Here is a 12,293-nt window from a genome sequence, read left to right as displayed (position 1 = left end):
TCTGATACAGCACATGAATGATAAACCCGAAAACAACTGTTACAACACAGTGTTAAACACACCGTAAAAAGGTCCTTAATGAAATTAAAATATACATTGAAAATATTCAGTGAATACAAAATAAAACAAAAAAGAAAAAAAGAAAGGAAAAACAGCCATGAGACATCCAACTAGAACTAAGATAGTGATGTAAAAACAACTACCTCAGAATAATCACATACGTGGGTCAGAGCTGCAATCCAGAGAATGGTTGTCAGATGGGCTTTAACAGTGTGATCCGGTTATATGTGGTCTGCAGAATGCATGCTTTAGATTCAAAGTCACAATGAGAGTGAAGGGGAAGTAGATCAGCCTACTGTGGTGCTGATCAGCACGTCCTTGGGCCGCTGCTGGGAACATAGCTAGTTCATTGTCAGCTCCATATGAGCAGGCACGTACACAAGACTGCAGAAAAGAAAGCGAAAGATGGTCACTGGTCCTGTCCTACGGAAGCTTATAGTTTACAGAGAACTGAATATAACCTGGGAAGTCTACTGGAGAGATTTCCAAGACAGGGACCTAGAAGGCAGAGGACAGAAAAGGTCAGGAAAGGGCTGTAGCAGAGATGGCGCTAGAGAGATAGAGAGGGCGAAAGTCCACACAGGGTAGCAGGGAATGCAGCCAGGCCACAGCCCGGGGAGCTCGTGTTTCGCGGCCAGCCCAGGGCCTGCAGGAGGACATTCAGGCAGAGAAGTAACCTGCTGGTGCTTCTCCTGCAGTAACACCACTCTATGAAAACAGTAAAGACGACCCCGTCTTCTGCCTCACTTTATGCTCGTAGTTGGAGAAGACAAAGGTACCCCGGGCAAGGCTGAGCATCATTGCCCAGGGCTGTGCCTCCTGCTTCCCTCGGAGTTCACACTGCTGAGAACTGGGCTGCGTCTGCGGAGATGCGGGCACTATCCTGGTGGGGCAGCTCCTGGAATGAGAGGTTTCCACCCCTTAAAAAAATGGCATGGCTTGGAAAGAAGAAAGGAAATACAGGAGTGAAGTGATTTAGTTTTGTCATAACTGTGTTTTTACTCTAAAAATATCATGGATTAAAAATAACCTATTCTTGTAATACAGCAAACATAATAACTTTAGTGCAGTTATAAAGTAATCTTGTGTCAGATTCTTTTAAAAATATTTCATTGAACACGTGGTTCTGTACTATCAAGCCTTTAATTTTGCAGTAAGTTTTCAGGGCTGTACCTGTGACATCAGGAGTCAGCTGCATTTTTCTTCTTAGAAACGTGTCCTTTAAAATTTAAAGTGAGCAACTTAAGACTCTTCCTGGATATTGAAAACCAGTCAACATTAAACAAGCAAGGAAGCAATGAACCTCTTAAGAGGTACGTGTGTGCTCTGGGTCTGAAGTACCCCTCTGTCCCCCGGGTGGTAGAAACGAAGCCCTCCACCTCTCTCTGTGCAGTTGTTTCTTCATGACTGTCGGTGACAGCTCTTACAAAGTAGCTAATGGGCATAATGCCACCAAATGACTTCCTTAATGACGAAATGGCAGTGTTCTGAAGATTTAGGAAGAAACAGATGGCTCCGCAGATGAATTTTATGTTCCCAATTTCAGAATCGGGATTATCACTCTTGTCAGTAGTGGGCAAATGGATATTTGTCATTAGGCACGCTCTGCTCACAGATCTGCTCACACACATTCTGGGTATTTTCTTCACAATCTGCCTTAAAGGAATATGTGCTGACTCTTCGTAGTGCTCCAAATAAGACGCTTTATTAGCTCTCAGTGAGCAAACTGATGGGCTGCTGACTGTTTGAGCAGTAATGAAGATTCCCTTCCCCACTGCAGACAAAAGCCCCCCAAATCCCCACTGCTCCCACATCAAGGTGTTGGGGCCAGGAGAACTGTGGAGCAAACCCACACTGCAGCCCACGCCACCCCTCCCTGGCTGCCCTCCGGGTTCCCCTGGCCAGAGTGGTCCCCTTGAGCTTTCTTTCCTTCTACCATGAATAACCCTCTCTGGCAACGCCAGCCAGTGAAGAAACTGCCAGAGTCGCCAGGAGCTGGGCGGGACTGTGGCACACATGGGTGAACACAGACAGGCTGCAGGCCCACACTCTAGCTCCGAGAGGTTCCCTTCCGAACACCCCATGTTTCTCCTCTGGGAAGCCGGGTGGGGGTCCCCTGGTCTCTTACAAGCACTCATGTCCTCTACCACAGCTCAGGACTCTCCCAGATATCATCCCGCTCACCCTGACACCTCCCAGAGGCGGGCAGGGGGGAAAAACATCTGTGGGAACTTGCTCTGTTGCTGTTGGTGTTTGATTTTGATTTTCTAGCCAGAGGGGTTGTATAGGAAATCTTGAATTTCCACAAACCAGAAAGCATTTCCTGTGCTGGAATGACCCAGCAGAGAGCACGGGTGCAGGGAGACGGTGCTGGGCTCTCTGCGTGGAGCGGTCAGCGGCTCTGTGTGGGAGAGGCGCACAGGGGACCTCCGGGGACCAAGGGGCGGCTGCGGTCCTTTTCCACAGGGTAGGCCACGTGAGACCCCGGAGTTCAAGCGCTTCCTTCCGGCCACTCTCTGTGGGTGGCTCTGGGGGCTGCACAAACCTCCCTGCTAAGCATCTTTCCATAATCCACTTGGAGATAAAATAATAGTTCACCAGTATTTTAAGAAAGACCAGAAGCCTGCTTCCAAATGTTGGTTATCTTCTCCTTCACACAGGGCTTTTTAATTTCCTTTCCCGGTAAAGACATCTCAGTTTTCTCTGAGCGTCGAGGGCCCCAGCAGGTGGGCCCAGCAGGTGGTCCCCAGCAGGTGGGCGCCCGCAGCCGCTCCAGCTATGCGCACAAGTGTCCGAGTGACCGTGGGGCAGGCGCGGAGGGCGGAGCCCGGCGGTGGCGCAGTGAGGCCTGAGTGTCTCTCTGCAGCACCGGGAGTTTTGCTGCTGACTTGAGAACAGTGTTTTCCTTGGGGAGGGAAGGGCGCCCTCACACTGGAGCAAAGGCGGGACAGCTGTGGCGCGGCCCGCGGGCCCCGAGGGACGTCCCGGCACGCTGCTACCTGCAGCAGGGGTGCTGCACCGCGGCGCCGGTCCCGCTGGCGGAACCCACCCGCGTCCGGGAGGGGAGGGTTCCCGCGCCTTACGCGGGTGCCAGGGAGTGAGGGCGCCCGGGGAGGTTTGCCTGACCCGGTCACCGACGCGCTAGGACGCGCCGTGGCGCGATTCCTTAGGTTACTCCCTTTTTCCATGGTGTAGCTCGGCGTCTGCGTGAGGGGCTCAAGCGGCTCCTCCCTGGTCACCGCGGGGAAGCCGAGCTCTTCCCGTCTCTGCACAGTGGGGCTCGAGCACTGGTGGAGCTGGACGCCAGCCCTCCGCGGGGCACCTGGAGCACAGGGCCGCGGTGCCGGTCCCAGCCCAGGGGCCCAGGCCTCTGCCCCCTCTGTCCCTCACGCTGGCCTCACCGCTGTGTCACTGGTCCTTCTCCCCCGCCCTCTCCACCTTCAGCCCCTACACTCCTCGTGCAGGCCACCCTGTGCTCAGAGCTGCTCAGGAAGGCAGGCCTCTCCCAGGGGAGCAGCCCTCCCGGGGGAGCCCTTCACCACGTGCCCACAGCTTCTGCGGGAGGGTCCAACCAATGCTGGGCTGCGGCCTCCGGGAAGTGAAGCGAGTCTGCCCTGAACACCCGCTTTTGTCTTGCCCTAGTCCCTAACATGCAGTATAAAAAGCCATTGATCTTATTTCATTTTCAGTTTCTCACACTGGGGCAACTATGATGTTTACACATGCAAGTCTGATTTTCACTTATGAGTATGGTCTCTAGTTGCACCCATTTACCTATAAAAGCCTCGAGTTTATCTTTCTTTATGGCTGAGTAGTACTCCATTGTATGAAAAAAACACAGCTTTTCTATCCATTCCTTGGGTGATGGTCATTTGGGTTGTTTCCAAGATTTAGCTATGACAAATTGTGCTGCTGTAAACATGGGTGCACACATATTGCTGTGGTGTGATGTTTTTAATTCTTCTGGGAAGATACCCAAAAGGGGAATAGCTGGATCAAATGGGACCTGCAATCCTAGTTTTCTGAGGAATCTCCACATTAATTTCCACAGTGGCTGCACCGGTCTACACTCCCAAAAGGTACAATAGATACTGTGAAAGGAAAGAAACTGCTCAAAAGGAAAGATTAACTGGGATGGGGGAAAGGAGAAAAGAAAGAAGGGGGAAAAATTATATATATATATATTCACACACACACACACACATACACAAGGTAGCTAAGATAATTGTAGTACTAATTTGTATTAGTTCATTGAAAGGAACAGTTGGAGCTTATATTGTTTGATCAATTTTGCATGCCTGTATCTGCTAATCTAAGCAACTACTTTGAAGATAACAATATGCAACATAATAACCACTGTTAATTTTCTATCATCTTGTTTCAAAATTCTGTATCATTTTTATTGTTTTTTAATTATCTTTAAAATAATAAAACAAGCCATTGACAGAGCGTTGACCGTGTATCTGGTGTTGTACTTGGAGATGGGTCGGAGTGTGGGGAGGAGGAGGGCAGGTTCTCGGGGGCAGGGGTGCCGCACCATTTTATTTTAGGGACCTGCACATTGGGGATTTGGGCGTCCTCGGCTGCCCTGGGACTAGAGCAGAGTGTATTCCTCACAGCTGCACCTCACATCTCACTGCCAGGGAGGCTAGAAATCTCAGGTGCCAAGGGGAGCCAGAGTAAGTATATTTTCAGCATCTAGCGTGACGTGACCGAGATTGGTCTGTGTGCATTGCTCTGCGAGTTCTTAAGCCGTAGAGGAAGCATCACTGTGTAGGGAAAGAGACTCCTGTTTCAGAACTCACCAACTCTGCCTGACACACTTCCCCTCTTACACCGTAGACCCTTTAAGGACAGTAGATCCACCGGTCTAATGGCTTTTAACCCTGGGTGCCTTGGACAGACGTCCTGGGAGATTTCTGCGTTGCTTTGTTTGTTAATGCCGGAGTCAGCCCGTCCTGCAGCTCCCGCTGTCTTTAGTCTGGGGCAGCTGCCTCCCGCTGTTCTGCCCAGTCACCATGAAGAGCAGCTCGGAAGCGGATCCGGTGGTGTCCCTGGCCTCGGCCGAGCCCACTCTCCTCTGGGCCACTGCTGTGTGCTGGAGCTGGCCTGGCCTCCGTGCTGGCCTCCCCTGGACCCGCTGTGCTCTCAGGTCACGGTAGCACTGCTCCTGGGTTCCATACCTGGAGGAGGGGGAAGCAAAGCCCAGCCAGTCTCCCAGCATCTTTCTTCCCTCAGGGCGTCTTTACACTCCGAACAGGGCCCCCTCCAGGCTGTGTGTGCCTTCCCCATAACCTGCACCCTGTGCAAGCCCTGGGCTCAGCGGCTGGGCCTCTCCTCTCCGCTGGGCGGGGCTGCCTGCTTCCCGCAGGTCCAGCTGACAGGTCTGTTCCTGAGGCCCAGTGTCCGCTGCAGGATCAGGGAACCCCTGTTCACGTTCAAACTGTTTTGCTTACCACAGTTTTCTTGCCTGAATTGCTTCCATGTAGCCAGGGCGCTGAGCTGGTCAATAACATCTACCTCTTATGCCAGCACGAAAACCGAGTCCAATGTGGAGCAGAAGTGAATGTCCACTCGTTAAGTGAATAACGTGAAGAGGTTGAGGAAGCAGCAACTCACTGGAGAAATCCCCTCCAAAATGAGGGGAGAAGTAAACCTTTGGCCTGTGCCGCTATGAAGGTAACATCAAGGTGTAACTATATGAGAAAGACACAAGGGGAAAACCCCTCTCCCAGACCGAGAAACTGCACATTGTGTCTTTTAGAGGACCTGTATGTACTGAGGATCCTCTCTGCACGAGGAACTGAACAGGAATAACGCAGCAAAGTCTATATGAAATAGGGTGACCCTCATGCTAATCTCCAGCTGACTCTCCCGGAGAAAACTGGAAGGAATTTAATGCATACCAGAGTCACATATCCTAGTCACACTTCTCACTTCCTCAAACATACCCACCTTGGACCCCAAGTGCTCAGCCCGTTTCTGTCCACGTCCCTCCAAGCCCCTGCCTCCCCTCCTTGGGCCTTGTCCTGAGGGAACAGTGCTGCCCCTCGCACACCCTCCACACACGGCTTTTCTCTTTCCTGCCTGACTCCAGGCTCCCTGTCCTCGGGAGCCGTGGCAGCAGGACTTCCCTTCCCTTCGCAGAGCGGGAGGTCCTCACAGGTAGACGCACTGCCCGAGATGTGGGCTCCCTCCCTCAGTGTGAGAACGGAGGCAGGTGTTTGCCTGCCTGGGTCTATTTTTAATGAAATCAGCTAAAGCTGTAGGTGGGAGAAGGACAAAACGCGTAGCATATGTTGACTTCGGTTGATTGTAAGATTTGAACAGCGTCTTTCTTACCACTTAACCACCTTGTGCTCCTCCTCCTTCTTCACATCGTCTCACATAGAGTGGGGTGGAAACTTCTGGTTACTTTCCTCTAATACAATCGCATAAGTATGAACAGGAATTTCCTTGGCATTTGTTTCTTCCTGTGCTGGGGAGAGGATATGATCAGTGAGTGTGGCTTCCTACTTGTTTCATTTTTAAAGACGTTTTCTTTAACTAGTTAAAACAGAGCTGGGGACACATTTTCTAGCGTTTGGCCCTTCCTGTATCTTCCATTCCTCTTTTATAGCAGGTCATTTAAGAAAACAGCAGGCGGAGACCTAGAGTCAGTTTGCAATTGCTTTCAGCCCAGTAGCTCAGCCCCAGGAGGTGTCCTTGTGTCCCGATTTTCATTTCTGATTTCTTCAGCTGGTCGGAGGGCTCAGTGGTGAGCGCAGGAACGGGGGTCAGCCACGCGTACTGTTGAAGGGGTGGGCGGGGCTGTCCTGTCACTGTGGGGAGGCAGGGTGGTGGCTCCTGTCCCAGAATCACCTGTCATGGCTTCTCCTTCCCTTCGGTCCTGATCCAATTAGCATCGGCGACAGGGAAGGTGACAGCTGCTCCTGTGCTATGTGCTGTGACCGCATCACTTTCATTTTTATTTTGCTTCTATCTGAAGAGGGAAGATTGTATTTTCAAGCACAGAGCAGAGACCTTGCCAGAGTATTTCTGATGGCTTTTTTTTTTTTTTTTTAAAGAAAGCTTGGGAAAGCTAACAGAAAAGAGTGATTTATATGGGCAAACGTTGGTTCTCGGCTTTATCATCATATCTAAAACTGCAGTTCCTTGCTCATCAGTTTAATGGTGGACATGTTCCTAGCATGTACTATTTTTCACCAAATGTGTACCGTACTGAATTTCAAAGAGAAGTCTGCTTATCTCCTTACTTCCAAAGGCATGTTGACCTTGATGAAGACAAAACTCCATAACTGGCACATGAACCAGCATCACTGGAAACCATAACAAAGTCACTACGTAAGAACCGCAGCAGAGTATGTTCTACAACCAGGCAAGGAGGCCACATGTCCCATCAAAGGTGGCGAGGAAGGGCGCTCACGGAGGTGAGACCGACCGGCTGGGCTGTGGAGGGTGTTAGGACAAAAGAAAGGGAAGCCAAGCTCCACGGAAGAGGGTCTGTGGGATTCACTGGAATAAACCTGAGAGGAGCTGCAGGTAGGAGGACCAAGGAGCGCTGCTGAGGGGCTGTCATGGGTTTGTAGGGGGAAACTGCTGCCATCTGGAGACGAGGTTGTGCTTTGATCTCTGGGCAGTGGTGCCTATGTGTGTTCTCTCAGAGGTGCTGGGGAGATAGCAGTGCTCTGACTTCCTCATTTAACAAGGGCCGTAAATCTCGGGACTCATCCATGGTCCTCCATAGCAGTTAGTTCTCTAGCTCCCACAGAGGGCATGCACACCAGAAGAATGCTGTGAATAAAACACCCAGGCAGCGGCCGGAGACACAGGGCTCCGCCTCCCGGGCAGGAAGCGTTTCCGGAGTCCCAGGCCGGAGGGAGTGGGTGCCCTGCCTGCAAAGGGTGTGACACAGGGCTCTTCGCTCTTCCTCATCTCAGCTGTCCTGCATGTGTGTCTCTGAAGGCCACACAAGGTTTCCGGGACCCCTGGGATTTGTGGTCTGAGGGGAGGGAATGAAGTGGGGGGGTGACGTGGTGGTAAGTTCAGGCCCAGAGCCATAGCGTGACAGGAGCAGACACGCACACAGGTATGGGAGGCACCCACTGCGTGCTGGGGGCTGAATGCTGGGTAGCAGGTGTGTTCAGCAGGTGAGCAGCTCATGGCCTGCACACAGAGTGGGGTGTGGGGACAGGACCCGACTGCCACCCTGGGGAGCTCCTTGTTCTGAGTCATGCTGAAGACCGAGCTGTCGGAGGCTGATGGCGTTGGGGAAGTGGCAGAGAGGAAGCCATCCTGGAGGGCTGCGCTGGCTGTGGAGGAGTTTCCAGGGGGCAGGGAGGAAGGCGCTAGTGTCTAGGCAGGGAAACACAGCAGGAAATAGCAAGTCCACAGTTCAGCAGTAAAAGGAAAAGGGAAGCATAGCGGGGGGGCAAGCTGATGGAAAGGACTGAGGGGAGGAGGGTGCCCCCTTGAAAAGATTCTCTACTTAATTAAAATTGCCCTTCAAGCTGCCTTGCCGGTGTAGTGGAACTGGTTCTTGTGGCGTGGCCTGCAGCTAGGCAGCGCTAGGCAGCTGAGGTGGAGGTGCGGGAGGTGACATGTGGGCTGAGGTTCAGGAGGGAGGAAGGGGGAGGATGTTGACATCACAGGTGTGGTAGAGCCCGGGAAAGAGGAAACGGGGTCTGCAGCTGTGTGGAGTGACAGTGGGGAGAGGATGGGGTGGGAGAAGGAGTCCGGAGGACACTGGAAGAGCAGCTGCAGGAGGAGAGGAGCGCAAGCTGGGAGAGCACGGAGCTGCAGGCCACCCCACAAGAAGCAGTTCCACTACACTGGCAAGGCAGCTTGAAGGGCAATTTTAATTAAGTAGAGAATCTTTTCAAGAAAACAGAATCACAAGACAGCTGGCCCTCCATACCACAGGGAGCCCGGCTCCAGGACCCTGCAAAAACCCAGATTCTTGGATGCTCAGGCCCTGATGTAGAGCAGCGTGGCATTTGAGAGCAGCCTCTGCAATCCTCCCGAGCACCGCGGGCCACCTCCATGCTCCTGTGTGTCTAGAGCAGCGTAGGGGCTGGGCCAACAGCTGTTCTATTGTGCGATTTAGGGAATAATGATAAGAAAAGTCTGTGCAGGTTCAGTGCAGACCCAGTTTTTAAACAATTGCGTTTCATCACAGTTGATGGATTCCACTGACAGAACCACGGAGACCGAGAGCTGGCCCTGCACAGTGACGTTTCCAGATGTCCCTGAGGGCAAGGTGTACGAAGGTAACTACTTAGGGTAGACCCCAAAGAGAAACTTTAGGCAGCGTCATTTGAAGAATGATGGGCAGAAGACACGGGAGGGATGGAGGCACAGTTGGCAGAGAGGTGCCGTGATGTGTGGCCCCTGAGGGAGGCCATGGGGCATAATCCTTCCCCGGAGGTGCCCGTGGGGTCTGTCCTAAGCCAGGGCGATGATGTAGCTGTGAGCTCTGTCCCACACCAGCCTGACTCTGAGAACGATTCCCCTGGACGTTCACAGAGAACAGCTCTATTTCCCTGGTGATGCGCAAAAGACAGTCACTGGAGACCCAGAAGGGCTGGAGTGACCAGAGGGTGGGTGGTCAGAAGGGCAGGAGAGGAGGGGGAGAGCGAAGCAGCCAGACAACCAGCCGCCCATCCGCCACGCACAGCCCTGCGTGCCGTCTCTCGATTCTGCTCAAGGCATGGTCTGTGGGGTGAAGAGCTGAGCTCTGACTCCTGGCCCAGCCCGCATTATTAGCTGTGGGACTGTGGACTAATGACTCAGGCTCTCTGAGCTTTACCACAAGTGAGGTGAGTGCAGTAAGAGGAGGTGGAGAGCGTGAAACTCCGAGACAGAAGTAATGATTCTGGATTTCCTCTTCACTCTCTCAGAGCCCACAGATATGGCCTGGAGGAGCAGTCAGAAGTCCGCCAGTGAGCTGAGGATGGGTGGTACTGACAGAGAGGACTGAGGGCCTGTGTGAGGGGAGGACTCACATGGACGTGAAGGTACGTGGGTTTCCTCCTGTGGTCTAGGAAGAACACTGCGGCCGTGAAATGACCCCAGGGGCTCCTGTGTGAATGTTTTGGTGCTCAGCATGGCAGTACCGGGAGGCAGGGGGAATTTAGGAGAGGGGCCTGGGGAAGAAGGTGAGGTCATTTCATAGTGATGTGGGGAACCCCAGACCTCCTTCAAGCTCCCCATAAAGGAGAAGCTTGGCTCCTGCCATGATGTCGTGGGGTGACTCAGGCCCGAGAGCCATGGACCAGGGACTGACACCTCTGAAACCTGAGGCAAAGTAAAGCTTTCTACCTTATAAATGCTTCAGCCACGGTGGTAGGAAGACGGCTAACACCGATATAAATATGACAAGCAATAATTTTTCATCACCAGAATGACTGGTAAAAGTTGATTGCTGCAAGAAATGATAGTATCTGCTATGAAAAAGAACTTGAGAGAAAATGTACTGTGGGAGAGCAGATGGGAAGACTGCGTCTGATTGGCCTCCTCTGTGAGCGCTAAGGAAAAAGGTGGAGTGCCCGCAGCTTCCAGGGAAGAGTCAGCACAGCTGAGAGCCTGTTGTTTACATGCCGATGAATCTTGTGTTACTCTGCTTGTTCCCCTGCTGAGTGAATGAGGGCAGGGTGAGTAGGACGCCTGTGGCTCTCTGTGGAAGGGAGACCAGAGGCCCCTGGCCACCACATTTTAACCTGATTCTCTGTCTCTTTGTTTCTCATCCTTATTCGTCCCTCGGTCAGCTGCAAGCTCGTAGTCTGGCTTCTACAACATATATTCCACAAAATCTGTAAAGACGTTTATCTATTGGAAATGGAGCATTTGTAAAGGGGAAAATGGGCAATATAAAAGATGGTTGCATCTATACTGAAGTTGTGCAGATCATTTTGTTTGTCACTGGTTCCTGAACAACACAGTGCCTCTACGTGCACGGCGTTATGTCAAGTTAGGCATTACTAGTGACCTAGGGATGGTTCGGGAGGATGTGCATAGGCTCTGAGCAGATGGTGTGCCACGTTACATTTTTTGTTTTTTGGTGCCGGGAATCAAACTCAGGACCTTGTGCTTGACAGGCAGTTGCTTATGCCACTGAGCTAAATCCCCAGCCCAGTGTGCCATTTTTCATAGGCCTTGTTCATGTGCAGAGTTTAGTATGTAAGGGGATCCTGGAACCCACCCCCCTGTGGACACTGAGGGCCACAGTACTTGGGTTGTGATTTCTGTCATGTTTCTATTTAGGTTTGTTATTTACAGAATTCTGCCCTCAGTGTTGCTCAGTAAGCCTTTGAAGCTGGGAGATGGGGCTTATTTAACACACATTTCCTAGAAATTACATGAATTTAGTAAAGAGCACAGTGGTGGCTGCCTGTGCCTCTGCCCGGTTCTGTGTCCCGGTCCTCCTCTGGAACCCTGTCTTGGTGGCCAGTCACCGTCTCACACGACCCTCTTGATCACTCTGCCCTTTGCCTCCTTACCTTCCTGCTAAACTCCACTGTGTAGCACTATTCTAGGGTTTAACAATGTTGACTATCCTTTCTCCTCCACTGGGTTTAAGGGGAAGAACTGGTTTATTCATTTATTCTATGTTACCAGGTCCTACGGCCTTGCCTAGTGAATAGTGTGCGCACCCAATGTGTAGCTGCTGCATGCATAAGCCAGATCTTGCTGCTGCCACCGCAGCACTCCAACAGCTAACGATGTATGGCAGAGGCACTGACCGGACCAGACCAGCGGCCCCCAGCAGAGATTCTGCTCTGTTTGTCTCCTGGAAGGAAGGAATGCTTACCTCGAGGATGAGCAAGTGCTACCCCAGACTCCCAGCGCATCCGCCCTGGGTGTCACTGACTGAGCCCCTCCCCCCGGGGGGCAGTGTACATGTGGCCCGCCCAGCTGGACTTGAGGCTCCCTGAGGACAAGGGTGCGTCTCAGCACTTCTGCCATTGTACAGAGTGAAATAATCTCAGTGAACCTCTGCTGAGCTCCTGGATGGATGAACTAATCAAGCACTGTAAGCCGTAGAAAGCTTTGTGTCTTCTCCACAGTGGGAGAGCAAATGCTCAGGGGAAGGCAGAACGGTGGTAGCTCAGTTCACAAGCTTGACTCCTTCCACGATTCTGGTCCCAAACCGAGTTGGACGAGAACTGAATCAAATTCAGTGGTTAGGTTCCGTGTTGACCTTCCGGGGAAATTTGATGCGGTTCTTGTCCAGT

Source organism: Chinchilla lanigera, unplaced genomic scaffold (assembly GCF_000276665.1).
Source record: "Chinchilla lanigera isolate Chin_1 unplaced genomic scaffold, ChiLan1.0 scaffold00069, whole genome shotgun sequence".
In the NCBI taxonomy this organism is placed as follows: domain Eukaryota; kingdom Metazoa; phylum Chordata; class Mammalia; order Rodentia; family Chinchillidae; genus Chinchilla; species Chinchilla lanigera.
This window is presented reverse-complemented; position numbering follows the sequence as displayed.